This window comes from Pelobates fuscus, chromosome 5 (genome assembly GCF_036172605.1).
Source record: "Pelobates fuscus isolate aPelFus1 chromosome 5, aPelFus1.pri, whole genome shotgun sequence".
NCBI classification, from domain to species: domain Eukaryota; kingdom Metazoa; phylum Chordata; class Amphibia; order Anura; family Pelobatidae; genus Pelobates; species Pelobates fuscus.
In genome coordinates, this window is record NC_086321.1 from 295,394,360 (window position 1) to 295,412,565 (window position 18,206).

Below are 18,206 nucleotides of genomic sequence, written 5' to 3' on the forward strand. Positions count from 1 at the left end.
AACACACACTAATTATTAATAGTATATATGAATGAGTGGAGACTGCGTGAGCATCTAACGGAGGAGGAAAGTGAGTTTTACAGGAACGGTGCAGTCCTCGAGAAGTCTTGAAGTGTACTTCCAAAATACGTTTCAACCGTATCTGAAGATTGTGAAAAGTACAAATTTAAAATGAGAACAATTGACTAAAAAATATTAGTAACAAAAATTAACAAAAAATATACATATTGTCACGTTTTAGTAGATAGAGCCCAATATCCAGTTAGAGACTTTGGTTGTTCAAAATTAAAAACAGACAAGGATAAGGCAGACCTGAAGTCAGACAGGCGAAAGGTCGGTTCAGGCAGCGCAGGATCATAAACATAGAACAAGTCAGATGTCAGATATCAGATAAGCAGACAGGAGCAGGGAACAACTTTTAAGAGTCTGGAGCACAGACTACTGAGCATACATGGAAGGTCTTTATAGGAGAGTGGGTGGAGCACATTTCACAGGTGTCCTACGACGTCCTTTGATCTCCTTTGGGAAAACACCTACTTCCCCTTTAAGAAGCTTCTGTTCTTGCGCATGCGTGCCTAGAACATCCAGTCAGAGAGCTGACCCGGCTTATACAGCTCGGAAGCTGCGGTCTCCATCGGTGCAGCATGTTCCTGTGCAGCATGGAGAGGAGTGGAGGAGGTAAATGTCTGATCGGGTGGGGGTTCCGTGGTCTGGCCAGTCTGGGGGCTGATAGTACCTCAGCTGAAGACGCCGCCACAAGAGGCAAAAACGACAAGGCTCGACAGGATGCATGAGATAAAATCTACGAAGGAGGCGAGAGGCATGAACATTACCAGCAGATTCCCAAGATCTGTCTTCAGGACCATAACCTTTCCAATGTATGAAATACTCAAGGGTGCCTCTCTGACGACGGAAATCAAGGATGCTGTGTACCTTATATTCAGTACAAATATCTTGCCATGTGACCAGGGGAATACATCGGGAGAAACAGAAGAAGCTGCTTTTTGAATATCTTGTAGCTAACTGGCTGTAATTCCCACAAAATTATGGTCTTGTAAAATGGTCATGGATTAAATGTAACATGGAAAGCAAACCGGGAGAAGAACAAGGCCAATCTTGCTTGCCAAGGGTTTAATCGTTTGGCTGTGTGGATGTATTCCAGGTTTTGTGATCCGTGTACCCTCCAAGAGATATCTCCATTCATCAAATGCTCTCTTGATGGCCAAGAGTTCTCTATCCCCTATGTTGTAATTCAATTCAGTTTTAGTTGACTTATGGGAATAGAAGGCTACAGGGTGAAGTATTCCTGTACTATCGTTGCGATAGTTTGGCTCCAGTAGCGATATCAGATGCATCAACCTCAAGGAAAAAACTTTTCTTTGAGTTATCTGATTTAAGCCTCTGTAGTCGACAAATGGATGTAGGCTGCCATCCTTTTTCTCCACAAAAAAAGATGCTAGCTCCAGCAGGAGTAGTCAAAGGTCGAATAAAACCTTTATTCATATTCTCCTGGATATATTCTTTTAGGATACAAAGCTCTTTTTCTGCCAGGGGGTATATTCTTCCATAAGGAATAGGTGTAACTGGTAGTAGATCAATAGGACAATTGTATTCCCTTCTAGGAGGCAGAACGTCTACTCCTCTTTTATCAAAAAATTCATTGTATTCTGTATTGGTTTCAGGAAGGAGAATAGCTTTGCCTTTTGTCATGTTCTCTTCCAATATGAAGCAAGCGATACCTTGAGCCATGGTTTTCTTTAGAAATCGCGAGTTGCAGAGAGTGGATGAGAAAAAATAATTCACACAAAGTAATAAAATTATAAAAGCTTCTTGGTATATGTTTTAGGTTGTTTACAAAAAGATATGTATGGTAAGAAATTAGTATGTTTATTAGTACTATTAGTTCTGTTGTTTTCCTCCATTTAAACACTACATTTGAATGATATGCCTATATACAAAGACTTTTAATTATGCAGTTACTAGGAGACTCAGGACTAATAGACTTTCATTTCACAAAGTTCACGCCCAGAGAGGCCGGCATAAAAACTAACAGGACAGCATGATCCAGTACGTGATCTGAGGAAGCCCATTTGGCGAAATGCGTCATCACGCACGACGTCACCACGTGATTGCTCCAAAACCCGGAAGTATCTACTTGCGGTGGCTTAATCCATTAGCCGGCGGATTTCAACTTTACTCATTGCAACCGCTTTGTATGGAGAATCTTCTGGACGGGTGACAAGAAGCTTTTATCATTTTATCACTTTGTGTGAATTCTTTTATATTACTTACAAATAAAGTGCTTCAGAAGGATCTAGCTGCTGTCCTGATTCTAAAAGGTCTCTAAGTCCTGAGACAAGAGGACTTCTGCTATTACAGTTAGAGCAGACTTTTACTGCTCTACCTTTGTGAGTGAGATTTATTCCCCTTATTTTAATCTTATGCAATTTTAAAGTCATATTATCCTATGATCTTTTTCTTGTGTTTGTTTTACATATTAATGTTACTTAAAATTGTGAGTGTGGATTTCTCCCTTTTTTGGATTTTTCACGTGTTGCACATTGCACATGCACTTTATAATATATTATTGAGAATAGTATTCTATATTTGACACTTATTAGTTATTTAAAGTTATAGCGCACCTTATTTCTTTGAACTGTATACTTAGTGGTGGTTTGAGCTATTTTACACTCTAAGGTGCAGCTTTCATATTACTTCACTTGTAAATAGAAAAAAGTTTTGTGTTCATTGTCACTGAGTATATAGCGCCTTCTGTTTGCTTGTAGATATTTCTTTTATATTGTAAAAAAGAACCATCAACTACTTGAATGTTCAACGGTTTCTCTTTATTGATTATAGGAACAGTGAGAGCATAAGCAACTTTAGGATCCATAAAGCAGGCACTGGGACCAGTGTCTCTCAGTTCTTGGCATTCATAAACATTCCTGTTCCACTGTAACAGAAGAGAAACAGATAAAAGAGGTGTCATATTGACTGTGACTGATATTCATATCGTATGTGAGGTCCACCTACCCCATTGATTTTTTTTTGCCTTTTCAGCACAGGTCTTTACAGTATGATTAGCTTTACCACAATACAGAAATAGGTTTTCTCTGCATCTCCTTTGCAACTCAGCAGGAGGTAGATGTGCCTGAATGAGACCTATCTGCATGGGTTCTTCTCCAGTAGGATTAATAGTGATGGTTTGAGGAATGGTAGCAGGAAACTGAGTAGCCACCATGTAGGAATTGGCTGTTTCTATACGTCAGATGGCGATCCAATTGAATGGCTTGTTGCATAAAAGTCTTTAAAATATCGGGAACTCCGAAGTGAGCAAAATCATCTTTTAAAGAATCAAACAGACCAATACGGAACTAGTTTATTAGGCTGATTTCATTACAAGAGGTGTCTGTAGCATACCGTTTGAAGTCTGTAATGTATTCTTCCACGGTTCTGTGGCCTTGTTTTAAGGCCTGGGTAGCAATATGCGCGGTGTATTGCCTGTTGGGATCATCATACATGGCGGACATCATGCTGATGAATGCTTCCCAGGACTGAATGGCTGGATCATTTGTGCGTAATAGATCATGAGCCCATTCTTGGGGTGAGCCAGATAGGAGAGAAACAATAGAACAGATTCTGATAGACTCTGAAGGATAAGTACGAGATTTCAGATCAAATATGAGCTCACATGACATGATGAAGGTTCTGTACTTGGTATGATCCCCAGAAAGTCTTTTGGGTAATAATACCTGTGGTTCATGAGAGGCGACTGCAGCATCAAGAAGTGGAAAAAGATGAGCAGCAGTTTGGACTTGTTGTGTGGACATTTGGGGTGCAGATGCCTGGGCCTGAAGTTCTTGGACCGCTTGCGTGAGCTGGGTTACCTGTCTTGTTGGAGCAGATAACAATGTGGTCAGATCTGTGGGCTCTATATTTGGGCTCAGTATTTCTGTCACAGTTTAGTAGATAGAGCCCAATATGCAGTTACAGACTTTGGCTGTTCAAAACAAAGTACAGACAAGTATAAGGCAGAGACGAAGTGAGACAGTCAAAAGGTCAGTACAGGCAGTGCAGGATAATAAACATAGAACAAGCCAGAGGTATGAGGATATCAGATAAGCAGACAGGAACAGGGCTTGGTAGATTGAAGGTGACTATGTCCTAGTAGTTCTCTAAGAGTCTTCGGCCTTCGTGCTGTGAGTGATGGACGCAAAGAATCTTTTGATTTAGGACTCTGAAGCTAAATCTGCCAATATTTTTTAAATATCTCAGACATTTTGGTCCAACCTGCGTCTCAGTTTAGGAAATTCCTTTGAGGGCTTGCTTTGTTGTAGATTAAACGCCTTATTGATTTTGATTGCTCTTTGAAAGGCCTTTTTTAGGATTCAATTTGGATAGCCCAAAGCTTTAAAACTGAATCTCAAAGTTTGACATTCTTGGAGAAATGTAGACTCTTGTGAGCAGTTCCTCCTGGCCTGTAAATACAGGCCATAAAATATGGATGCTTTTAGATGGATGCATTAGAAACTTGTTTGGCAGATTGAAGGTGACTATGTACTAGTAGTTCTCTAAGATTCTTCGGCTTTCATGCTGTGAGTGATGGACGCAAAGGTAAAGAATCTTTCAATTTAGGACTCTGAAGCTAAACCGGCCAATATTTTGTAAATATCTCAGACATTTTGGTCCAACCTGCGTCTCAGTTTAGGAAATTCCTTTGAGGGCTTGTTTTGTGGTTGATTAAACACCTTATTGATTTTGCTTGCTCTTTGAAAGGCCTTTTTTAGGACTCAATTTGGATAGCCCAAAGCTTTAAAACTGAATCTCAAAGTTTGACATTCTTGGAGAAATGTAGACTCTTGTGAGCAGTTCCTCCTGGCCTGTAAATACTGCCCATAAAGGATGGATGCTTTTAGTCTGTGCGGATGATGGCTGTCCCAATAGACAAGTCTGTTAGTGGTGGTGGATATCCAAAAAAGTTGGGTCTGTACAGATCCATCCTCAGATAATAAGTTCTTACGATCAATAAAGACCAACTCTCGTTCATCAATAACGTGAGTTCCTTTTAAATTTATGTCATTATTATTTAAGGTGGTGACAAACTGTTCAAAACTAGATCTATGACCTGCCCACAGGAGCAGTATATCATCTATGTACCGATACCATTTTTGAATATATTTTTGGTATTCACTATAAGTAGGAGATTTGATGACACACTTCTCCCAATGTCCCAAAAATAGGTTTGCATAGCTAGGGGCAAAAGCCCTGCCCATTGCTGTACCAGTGACTTGTAAGAATTATGTGTCATCAAAGATAAAGTTATTGTAGGTAAGCTCAAACCTCAAGATGGATACAGCAAAATCCCTTTGAGGTTGATCAAAAGTTGACTTTTTAAGAAAGTAATTTCAAGCTGATATGCCCTTATCATGAGGTATGTTCGAATAAAGATTCACAACATCTAAACTGACCAGGAAGGTATAAGGGGGAACTTCCAATTCTTACAATTTTTCTTAAACCAGTAAGCCAGTAAGGTGTCTTAAGTGTCTTGTAGATGTGGGAACAAGTCCTTAACCATAGGGTTCAATGTTATATCTATTAAACTACTGGCTCTTTCTGTTAAACACCTATTGTCTGATATTATTGGCCTACCAGGAGGCTCATGAATGTTCTTATAAACCTTCGGTAGGCAATAAAAGGTTGCGATAGTTGTATTTTGATGTGGCAACAGGTATTTATATTTATTTTGGTTGATGATTCCTTTTTGGAGAGCTGTAGATAGTAAATTGTCCAGTTCCGCTTAAAAAAACGTGTAACCCAACTTGGAGGTCTAAGATTAGTTAGAGGTTTGTTTGATTCTTATTCAGAAAGAAGATCCACTAGAATTTGAGTGTGTCTTTACTCTTGTAAGGATAAACCTAAGTCATTAGAAATTTTTCAATCTTGGTAAGAGTGTATAACAACAAGAGTGAGTTTGCGTCCAAATAAATGTATATCTTTAGACCAGTTGACTTTATTTATTTATTTATGGGGGGTGAAATAAAGGATAAACATTTTTCCCACAAGGTCACATGTCAAGATATTTAGAGAACAAACTCAATGAGTTGCCTGCACTGTAACTTTAAAGAAGGGTCTCAAATAAGATGTCTTGAAGTTCCTACAGGGCACATTTCATGGGCTGTCATCAAATTATATATCCCTAGGAAAACATTCAGAGTAATTTAGTAAAGCGAGAATACAAGCTTGAATTTAAAATTTCAGGTTAAAATAGCCAAACTGGAAAAAAGTTTGCCATAGTTTGAGTTCAGGTACTGTGACCCTTACATTTTAAATTTACTTAGAATTCTTACGTTAGTAAATAAAATCCTGGTTGTGTATCTAATTTTTTTTCTTACTCAGAAACAGAAACAGATAACAAAAGTGAACCATTCATCTTACATTTAACCCCTTAACACCGTTACGGCGTTCTATGCCGTCCCCATTATAATGGGCTTTAAAGCCGTTGCGGCGGCATAGAACGCTGTAACGGCTGAAGCCCCCAGGAGGTGAGATTTACTTACTTCCACCGCAATCCTCTTCGGCAAGACTGCCTAACAGCCCAGGCAGCCCTTCCCGGCAAATGAGGCCCCCGAGGGCCATGTGATCGCTCTCAAAGAGCGATCACATGGCTCCCTATAGCTGGCTGTGGATCTGCCAGCAGGGGGACTGTCCCCCTGCTGGTGGGAAGTGTTAAAAAAAAAATATTAAACATGTTTTAAAATAAATTAAATGTATTTCTATATATATATATATATATATATATATATATATATATAATATATATGTATATATATATATATATATATATTATATATATAATATATATATATGTTATATATATGTAACGTCATAGTGTAGTTTAGTATTAAAATACACTTAGAATGACGTTACATATATATAAGATATATATATATATATATTATATATTATATATATATAATACATATATGTATTTTATATTTATATGTACATGTATAATTACAATAATAAATAAATAAAATAATAAAATAAATAAATAAAATATTTTAAAAAATTAAAATAAATTATATATACATATGTAATTTCATTCTAACTGTATTTTGTTATTAATATATATATATATATTGGTAACAAAATACACTTAGAATGACATTCTATATATCTATATATAAAATACAAATAACCGCAAATATATATATATACAGATAAATATATATAATTACATAAATAACTACATAAGTGTACGCGTAGACTTTAAATACATATATATGTATATATATTAAAATTCTACGTGTATATTTAAGTCATATTTTAACATAATTATGTGATTTAATTAGTTAAAATTTGATTGACATGCCTGACAACCCAGGCAAAAAGTGCAGAGAATTTGAAATCCAAGCACTATATTTAACCCTGTAACTTTCCGCGACACCATAAAACCTGTACATGGGGGGTACCGTTTTACTCGGGAGATTTCGCTGAACACAAATATTAGTGTTTCAAAATGGTAACTTGTATTACAACAATGATATGGTTAGTAAAAGTGAAGTTTTTTGCATTTTTCACACACGAACTGCACTTTTACTGACGATATTATTGTTGTAATATGTTTTACTGTTTTAAAACACTTATTTTTGTGTTCAGTTAAGTCTCCCAAGTATAACAGTACCCCCCATGTACAGTTTTTATGGTGTTTTGGAAAGTTAGAGAGTCAAATATAAGGCTTGCATTTCATTTTTTTCACATTGAAATTTGCCAGATTGGTTATGTTGCCTTTGAGACCGTATGGTAGGCTAGGAATAAGAATTACCCCCATGATGGCATACCATTTGCAAAAGTAGACAACCCAAGGTATTGCAAATGGGGTATGTCCAGGCATTTTTAGTAGCCACTTAGTCACAAACACTGGCCAAATATTAGTTTTTTGCTTTTTTCACACAAAAACAAATATGAATGCTAACTTTGGCCAGTGTTTGTGACTAAGTGGCTACTACAAAAGACTGAACATACCCCACTTGCAATACCTTGGGTAGTCTACTTTTGCAAATGGTATGCCATCTCATTCCTGGGCTACCACACGGTCTCAAAGGTAACATTACGAATCTGGAAAATTAAAATGTGAAAAAACTGAAAAATGGAATGGGCTATATTTGACCCTTTAAATTTCCAAAACACCGTACAAATTGTTAATGGGGGCTACTGTTGTACTCATGAGACTTTGCTAAATCCAAATATATGCTTTTTTGCAGTAAAAGCTAGCAGTATTATGACATTTACAGCTAAAATGTGAAGCGGAAGTTCAGATTTGTTTAAAAAAAAAAATTCTCACAGTTTTTTTTATTTTATTCATAATACATTATCTTTCGTATACAAATATTTGATATTAAATGAAAGCCCTGTTTCTCCTGAACAAACTGATATCTAATACGTGTGGGTGCATATAATATGAAAGAGGTGAACTATGGGTGAAGAGACATATAGCGCAAATTCCAGTTTTTGTTTACATTTTGTTTTGATCAGAACGTGTACTATTGACTCCGTCCTGAAGGAGTTAAAGGCTTTGAAAAGGGATTTGAGATTGTAGGTTAACAACTTACATGTCATGCCTGGCTTAATACTTCCAAAGTTCTTGGCTTGTGTAAAAAGTCCCAACGTATGTCAACATAATTAAATTCAGAATTATATGTATTTAAGCAGCTGTTAAACTAAATGCAGTAGGCAGATGCCATTTTTTATAAACAATAAAATTAGATAAGAGCTTTCTTGCACATTTGTATTCATTACTTTGCATTTGATCCTGTTCTGGTCTAAACAGAACAGGATATGTTCTGGTCTAAACAGAATTATGGAGTGGCGACTGTTGGTGAGCTAGATGATATCTGTGTATACCAATATCGGATAGTGATTATTGAGGACAAAAATATTTTTTAACCTCCTTCATTACACATGCTAGGAATATCATGATCTCATAAGATTAGTCTATTTTATAATAAAAATATTAACTTGATGTTTCCTTTATTCTGATGTCTCTACCATGTCACAGGTAGACAGAACCATATTTCTACTTTAATTACACCAATATCTCTCAAGGAACATCCACTGGTGCTTTGGGGTACACTCAAATGTGAGTTTTCACAGCTATACCCTTGGCTTTAGTGGGGTTCAGTTAGGAAATCCAAAGCCTCCTAAGTAAATGTGGCATTTCCCCTAGGGGGACAGACTGGTAGGCCTCTTATCCAAATATTGCAGTGCCAGTTCTGGTCTTCCTTATAAGCTAATTTTATCTCATAAAAGTAGTGTTACTGTTGTAATTGGGCTAAAGCATTAGCCATATCTTGCTGTCTGTGGACAATGCTTTAATGTCATAGAGAAGAACTATAAGCTACCTTACTGGTTGGCAGGCTTTTGTCCTCTGACCATGCCCCCGGTCTAGCATCCATCGAGGCCTGGAAATCATCCCTACACAGACCCAGATAGTATAGAGGGACAATAGCCTCGGTAGAGCTCAATTAGGGATGTAAAAATCGATTTTTAAAAATATTCTGTTTGGTTGTTAGTTCTGCCCCCAAAATATAGTTTAGAACAAGAACAATGTATCTTATTTGCAGACTGACTGATTTCTAAACACATGTATTCTAGTTTAACCCCTTCCCGACCTCTGACGTACCTGGTATGTCTGCGCCAAATGATTCACTTACCTGATTGCTGCTGACCTCCCACTAGCAATCACGATCCTGGGGTCTGCTTGGGAGCCCTGGCAGATCCCCATTAACCGATCCGCCCCTTCTGGGCCATGTGATCACGTCCGCGGCAAATAGGAGCCCTGGACTTACCTGGACTGGTGATCCATGGCGATCCTGGTTGGTGGGGACTGCCCGAGACTCCAGCAGTCCCCCTGCAGCAGCTCCAGCCACCCCGGCCCTTCAGGGCCATGTGGACGCAATAGAAGTCTATGGAACTGCCAGCAGGGGGACTCTCTGAGCTGTCAGGCAGTCCCCCAGGCTGCTAAAAATAAAATAAAATTAATATATAATATATATGATTTCATTATAAGTGTCTTTTGAGATATAGACACATATATCTCAAAATACACTTATAAAATGAAATCATATACATGCATTTTATATGTATATTATAAAATGCTTTAATTATTTTCTAATCTATTATACATATATAGTATATAAAAGTGTGTTTGTGTGTGTGTGTATATTATATATATATATATATATATATATGTATATACATACACATATATATATATATATATATATATATATATATATATATATATATATTTGTAGTCGGGGCAATATAGCCGTATACAGAAATCTAGCATATAATAACCATAACATCAATGAGTTGGAACCAGTCGGTTGTGGTGTGCCGGAACCGACAAAGCAGTAGGCCTGTAATAAAAGTGGGCCTACCTTAGAGGGTGTTTATGAATAGAGGGAGTGGTGGGTGGGGTGACTCGCCAGACCAGTAACAGTAAGGTGGGAGTGGATTGGCAGCCATTTTAAAGGGAATTCAAGCCCCTCCCACAACTACAGGCCAAGCCTTCAAATTTGTAGTCGGGGCAATATAGCCGTATACAGAAATCTAGCATATAATAACCATAACATCAATGAGTTGGAACCAGTCGGTTGTGGTGTGCCGGAACCGACAAAGCAGTAGGCCTGTAATAAAAGTGGGCAAAAATTAAAATACCATAAGACGTAATACGGTAACCAACTTCCTCTTTAGTTAGATAAGTCACAGAAAGCTTGTCTTAATTCTTTAACGGGATTAGGTATGTAGAGTGTGTAAGCTGAGAATTCCCAGCGTCCGACTATCTTGATAATGTGCGGCGGTATGTGATTAGCAGATGCTGTAGATGCTGCCCCGATTCGTAAAGAATGACCTGAGAAATTATTGAGGTTTAGGCCAAGCCTAGTTAATAGTAGACGTACATAAAGCATAAACTTTGTTGTAGTCAGAATGTTACCATGCAGTTCGAGCAAAGGTTGTAAAGGTTGTTGTGGAGTGCTGGTTTTTGATTGTTTTAAAATTAGTGGTAACGGTCGTTATGTTTGCAAGACCATAGTTCTTAGGTAGTCGGGGGTTGTAATGATCTTAGCCGTGAATTCGTTGGGTCGGAGGAACCCATGAAGGCTAAATATATAGCCGTCTACTTACCATATTAGTTATGGGCTTAAAAGGAGAAGAATCTAATAAATGATTAGTGAATGGAATATGTTGTTGTCTATGGGTAGTCTTTGTGAGGGGACATGTGCGTCCCATTTTAATGTCTTTAAGTATTGATATGAGGACAGGAAACCTGTAGCGTTGGGTTGTTGGATAAGCATGTGATGTTGAATACCAGTAAGGTACAGTTTTATCGTGTTAAATGATAGTTTAAGGTTAATGTGCCAAAAATAAGTGAAACTCAATATGGATTCTAACGTGAACATGTCGCGGATGTGGAATTCAGTGATGAATTCTTGAATAATGGTATGAACAATGATGGCATACTGTCATGAAAACTCCTCGGAGGGTATGAGGGAGTTTGAGACTTGGGGTAGCCGAGACGTGAGGTGCAGAGAAGTCTATGATTAGTTACAGTGTGAGGGAAGATTCCCTGTGACAATCCCCAATGGGATTGCGCCATTCTGTAAATGGTGTAGATCGGAGAGGCTCCGGCCGGTAGAAATCTTTCTGCCATTTCTTGGGCCATGAGTGTAATGCCCGCAGTTGGATGCTGCTGTGATGACTGCAAGTTATGGCATTCTAGATTCCCCCAAAAGTATATGGCAATACCTGTACGGAAGGCCTTTAAAATCGGAGGTTAGGAAAATGACTAAATGTCTGGAAGGGTGATGAGTTAGACAGTACTGGAAATGCATTATGTTTACATACGTGAAATAAGGTTCCGGGTACATTTATTGGGACACATGGTTTGCATGTGCCCTGACATATTGAGAACATATCTGCAACAGTCTGCATGCACTGAAACTACATGTGCCAACATGGAAATTGTTGCAAATCTGGGATGTTGTCATGAGACAACCCAATTTGTTTCTGGTAGTTCTCTACGTACTACCAGAGGTGTTAGAGCCTGAAACGTGATCGTCCGCTGTGTTGGGACAAAATTGTCGTGTGGGACTAGCAACATCTTCTCCAAGTGAAAGTGTGTTGACTCTAGCTGGAGTGTTAGGTAGAGAGAAATCCTTACCACCTGCTTGATACATACTAAAACATGAAGATAGCCATTATTATATGAGCACACAGTGTGCTAGTACTGGCTTGCTAGCTAAAGCCGTATGGCGAAAGAATTAATCCTTTGTTTGGTGACAGGTGAGGCCCTGCTAGTTGCCAAGTGGCATGAGAGGCTCTATCTATGCAGTGGTGCGAGGGGATTTTTTTTTTTTCAATGTTTCGTTTTTATTGAAATTTTGTTGCATTCAAATGTAAGGGGGTACAGAATGAAGAAAGGGGATGGGGACATGAATATGCAAAGTCGTATTATCTCATTTCACAGTACATATTAAACATTGATCTGAATTAAACAAAGGAGACGACAGGTGTTGATTCATTCAGGTGGTACATGCAAAATACATACAGAATGCATACATATTACACATCGTCTATTAAGTACCATTCTCCAAGTTGTTTTCCTTCTGTAATTTTTGTGCCTATACTTGCATATAGTGCTGACTAATGTCCGCCCTGTGGACTGTGTGTGTTCGCCAGATTATATGCATATTCATAGGGTGGGGTATAGGGGGGGGAGTGGTGTTAGATAAAGTAAACAAGGGGGTAACTTAGTAACCAGTGTTTATACATTACGATACGAGAGTCTTGTACTAGTTCCATGTAGTGTTCAATTTGTGTTACTTGTCTGAGCTATGCGGTATACCTTAAATGCGTAAATTTGTAAATTTGTAAATTTGTAAATTCCCAGGTGCTAGCCTGTGGGGCGTTGGCTTTGAAGTCATGAAGTGTGTTAAATGATAGTGGTGTGAGTTTTCACTATTGCAATATTTCCTTGCGTGCCGTGTGCCAATTTTCCCAGTGTGTGGAGTAGGATTCGGCACGACCCTGCAGTTTGTATGCCATGCGTTCGTACATAGCGATATTGTCTAGTCTACCCCATACCTCTAGCGGTGTTGGGGCGCTCCTTTTCTTCCAGTGACATGCTATGCTGGTTTTAGCTGCGGTTAAAATGTGCAGGAGGACATGTTTAGTTTTGTCATTTAACAATTCTGGAGACAGGTGGAGGAGGAAGCATTCTGGTGTGAATGGGAGTCTGCGAGGTGTAATCAGTTTGATGGCTTTCCCTATTTGTTTCCAAAAGTCGGTCACTGCAGGGCATGTCCAAAAAATGTGTAACATATCTCCCCTGGGGGCATCGCATCTCCAGCAGTTAGGTGGTGTGGTCTTATATATGAGAGCCAGCCTGACTGGTACCATATACCACCTCATAAGTATTTTACAGTAAGCCTCCCAGTGCGCTAGGCTGTTAAACGTTTTTCTAGTTGTCTGAATGGCTTGTAGCCATAGTGGCATCGGGATGTTTACTTCGAGCTCGCGTTCCCACAGGCGCATGTAGGTGTGCTTGTGGAGCGGATCTCTATCGTTGAGAGCTGTATAGCACATGGATAATGATTTTGATTGCGTGGGTCGTTTTATGCAGTGTCGGCCGAAGTGTGTTAGTTGTGTTTCCTCACAGTAATGTGCGTTTAAATTTTGTAAGATGTGTTTTATCCTGATGTATTTGAAAATGTCCCTGGGGGGAAGGTTGAACTCCAGTTGGAGCACTGGAAACGGTTTCAGGCCTGCTTCTGTGTACAGTTGGGCTATCGAGTGTATGCCACTCGTAGTCCATGTTATCATAGTGATATTTTCAGCTAAGTCTGAGATTGTTTGTATAGGTGCGAAGTATAGGAGATTAGTCGCACCTGTGAGTGTGCCTGCCCACTTCTTCCAGCTTTTTAGTAGATGGTTTGTGCTCTGTAAGGGGTTGTTCGCGGGCGTCTTCCCGAGTACACCTGCCCGCAGTGCGGCTTGCACGGTGAGTGGCTTAATGCAGGCGTTTTCTAGGGAAACCCAAATGGGAGTGTGTTGGCGTGTGAGTATTTCCAGGCCTTGTGCCAGGATTGCTGCTCTATAGTACATCCTGATATTGGGGATGCCCAGCCCCCCTTTATTCGGGGAAAGCCAGGTTAGGCGCCTAGCTAGTCTTGGTGGCTTTTTTTTCCAAATGTAGGCATTGAAGATACTTTGGAATTTGTGTAGTAGTTTGTCATTAAGTGGTATGGGAATAGTGCGGAATAGGTATAGGATATGTGGCAGTGCCATCATTTTGATGGTGTTCACCCTACCCAACCATGATATTTCCAGATCTTGCCAGCCATCTAGTAGCGATTGCAGTTTATGGGCCACCTTGGTGTGATTCTCTTTAGGAAGATGTTGGGCTGATTTGGTCAGATTAATACCTAAGTATTTTATGGATACCTTCCTCCAGTCAAATGGATGTGAGTCCATGAGGGACTGCACGGTGCGCTGGGGGAGGTTTATGGGCAGGGCTTGTGTCTTTTTGAGGTTATTCCTATAGTATGAAACTCTTCCATACTCTTGGAGAAGAGTCATTAAATTTGGGATGGATCGTTCTGGTTCGGAAACGTATACCAACACGTCATCTGCGAATAAGGCTAGTTTTTGGGTCCCTGCTGGAGTGTCTAAGCCTGTTATCAGGGGGTCATGTTTGATGCGTTGTATAAGTGGTTCTAAACATAAGATGAAAAGTAGCGGGGACAACGGGCATCCTTGGCGTGTGCCGTTGCTTATGTGGAATGTGTTTGACAGGAAGCCGGAGTTGAAGATCTTGGCTGATGGCATTTGGTACAATGCCTTAATACCTCTCAGGGATTGGCTAGTGAAGCCCATTTTGGATAGGGTGGCCTCCATGTATAGCCAGTTCAGGCGGTCGAACGCTTTTTCAGCGTCAAGCGCCAGAACTGCTCCTGATTTCTTATATTTGTTAGCCCAGTTGATCATATTGATGAAGTGTCTAGTATTATCACCCGCTTGTCTACATGGGACAAATCCCGCTTGTTCGGCCGAGACTAGGTCGGGGAGGTTACGTTTCAATCTTGTTGCCCAAAGTTTTGCATACAGTTTAATGTCTGCGTTCAGTAAGGAGATAGGTCGAAGATTTTCGCTTTGAGTGGGTGGCTTGCCTGGTTTGGGCAGGGTAACAATGTGTGCCTCCAGCATCTCCGCCGGGAGAGTGCCTGTTTGTTTAATGGTGTTGAATAGGTCTGTGAGGTGGGGTGTCAATGTCTGTGCTAATTTGTGGTAATAATAATTAGAGAGCCCGTCGGGGCCAGGTGCCTTGTGTTTGGGCAGGGACTTAATAGTGTTGAGCACCTCTTCTTCCGTGAATGGTTCGTCCAATTGCCTACAGGCTATTGGGGAGAGTCGCGGTAGTGATGTTTTGTTTAGAAAGGCCTCTATTGTCTCAAGTGTGGGTTGGGGTGTCGATGGGTCTTTTTCCAAGTTGTAAAGCGTGTCGTAGTAATGTGCCAGTTCGTTTACGATATCTAAGGGGTTATATAATCTGCCTCTTGTGGGGGAGTCAATGTAAGGGATTTTGGTTTGTAGTTGTTTGTGTTTGAGTTTCCTGGCCAGTATTTTCCCTGCTTTGTTCCCTTGCGTGTAATAGTTGAGTTTGAGAGACCTCATCCATCTTTCGGTGGATAAGAGGTCTAGTTCGTGTAGTTCCCTTTGTATTTCGGAGATTTGTTTTGTTATGGCTTTTGTTGGATTAGCTTTGTTTTTTGTCTCAAGGGGTGTCAGTTCTAGTCGCAGGAGGGCACGTTTGTCTTTAGTTATCTTTTTAAGTTTGGACCCTTCCCTTATGAGTACTCCCCGTAAAACTGCCTTGTGAGCAACCCAGATGGTTGGGGCTTGGATGTCATCTGATGAGTTGATATGGAAGTATTCCGTTGCTTCTTTGACTACTGTGTCAAGTATGTGTGGGTTATCTAGTAAGCTCTCGTTGAGTCTCCACTTTCCCCTACCTCTCGCCGAGTGTAGAGATCTAAAAGTGATTGATAGCGGGGCGTGGTCTGACCACGTCCTCAGTCCTATGTGTATGTCCTCTATATTATTTAAGGTCACCTTGTCTACCAGACAGTAGTCTATCCTTGAATACGTTCTGTGTACCTGTGAAAAGAACGTATAGTCTCTTTTGGTAGGGTATATAGAGCGCCATGTGTCATAAAGCTCATTGTGGGAAATTGTTTTGCTTAAGTCAGCGCTTATCGCTCTTGACTGAGCGGTGGGGTTTTTTTGGCCTTCTCGCTGTATATCAAGATCAGGGTTCAGGGTACAATTAAGGTCACCACATATTATCGTGTGGCCTTGTTTGATTTTAGCGAGGTGCAGCAAAGACTTACGAATAAACTTATTCTGGGCTTCATTTGGGGCGTATAGTGTTGCTATAGTCATCATCATGCCATTTAGGTTACCCACCAGAACCAGCAGTCGCCCTTCTTTGTCAGTATATCTGTTTGTTTCTTGAAAGACCCAATCCTTGTGAAAGAGAATAGCGACCCCTTTGGATTTGGTAGGTGAGAGCGCGTGGAACACCTGGGGGTAGTGAGGGGAGTGAATGCGTGGGGTTTTGCGGACACAGAGATGTGTCTCCTGGAGGCATATAACTGCCGCTTTAGATTTCTGCATTTCTTGCACCAGGAGGCGCCTCTTATGCGGGCTATTCAGGCCTTTGACATTTAGCGAATAGATTTTAAACGTAGGCAGCGTCATGGTTGTGTGTGGGGATGCAGAGCTTTAGCGCCTGGGACCAGTAGGGCCTGGCGGCCAACCTGGGGAGTGTTGCGTGCGGTCAAGGGTAGGCAAACGCACAGACATTGCGTATTTAGGTCAGTTACACACATTATGAGTGGTGGAATACTGGTACCTTGCATAGCATCTAGGAACATTTTTATACATGTTAACAAATATCGTACAAACACATTTAAACCTTGGGATGGGGTGTAGGGGGGAGAACAAGGGGATACCTGTGTCCAGCACAGGGATGTAGATCGCCTCAGGTGAGAGTTTGGCATCTCTCGAGTGTGGGCGATGGGGGGTGTGGACAGACGGCTCCACCGAAGCCGAGCCTATTAAAATTCTGCCTTGAGGAGCCAAATGGAATGAGATAGGTACCCATTAGAATATGGTGTTGGGGGCCCGAATCTAAAGCATACTAAAACATAACTGTCGGTAGCCCAATTTAGGCGATATATGTCCTAATGGTGTCGGATCTGGGGTGTACACCATACCGGCTCCCCCAACATGTACCGACCACGCCTGTTAGGTAGGCTAAGGGTTTTACTTGTGGCGTTGAGAGACATTACTTCGCTATGGGGATCCGCCTCATGGGCCAGTTGGGAGGTCAACAGTTATTACTTTGCGTGGTTTCCTATAGGCAAGAGTCACCCTGTTGGTTTATGTAAACCTTATGCTGGATTGCAATAGTTTCGTTTACAGGGTGCTGGGTAGGCAAGTTGCTAAACTACTATATTATAAACATAACACAAAACAGCTACGATCAGTTGCAATTAAAAACCGAACATTAAACAAAACCGTTATGTCCACTGATGTGGCTTAACCGGAAACCCTGAATACATGTATATAAGTAATTTAGTAAATCAAAAGCATATTGCAGAAAGTGATACTTAAGTGAGTGAGCCGGCAAGGCCTAGGCCCTGGATGTTCTGCTTCAAAGTTCTTAAGGTGCTGCCGCTTTCGAAGTCGATCCCGCCATCATCCAGTCAGCTGTCAGCTTCCTTGGTTGCGTGTGCGTGGGAGAGTTGCGGCCCATGTTATGGTGTAGGCCCCAGTCTTTAAGTTTCGCCATTCCGGCCTCCGGATCTAATACTACTTCAGTTTTGCCTTTGTGCCAAATTAGCAGTTTAGTAGGGTAACCCCATCTGTACGGGATCTGTCGATTGCGTAGGGTTTTCGTAATATTAATAAACTCACGTCGTCTTGCCATGGTAGCTGCTGAGAGATCGGCAAAAATGCTGAGTCCTTGGTACGGTTCAGGTAGCGTTTCCAGTTTCCTCGACGCAGACAAGACTGCTTCTTTTGAGCTGTAGTAGTGGAAGCGTGCTATAACATCTCTCGGCGTGTCTGCCGTTAGC

The 18,206-nt window shown here is 40.5% G+C and overlaps 1 protein-coding gene across 1 annotated transcript in view; it reads left to right on the forward strand.

Annotated features, from left to right (window-relative positions):
* The first annotated feature begins 610 nt into the window (after positions 1-610).
* The window catches only part of LOC134612874 (N-acetyllactosaminide beta-1,3-N-acetylglucosaminyltransferase 3-like), a 248,909-nt gene continuing 231,313 nt past the window's right edge, over positions 611-18,206 (forward strand). The window contains exon 1 of the mRNA XM_063457328.1: positions 611-678. The gene's annotated coding sequence lies outside the window, so the exon portion shown is untranslated. The remainder of the gene's footprint in view (positions 679-18,206) is intronic.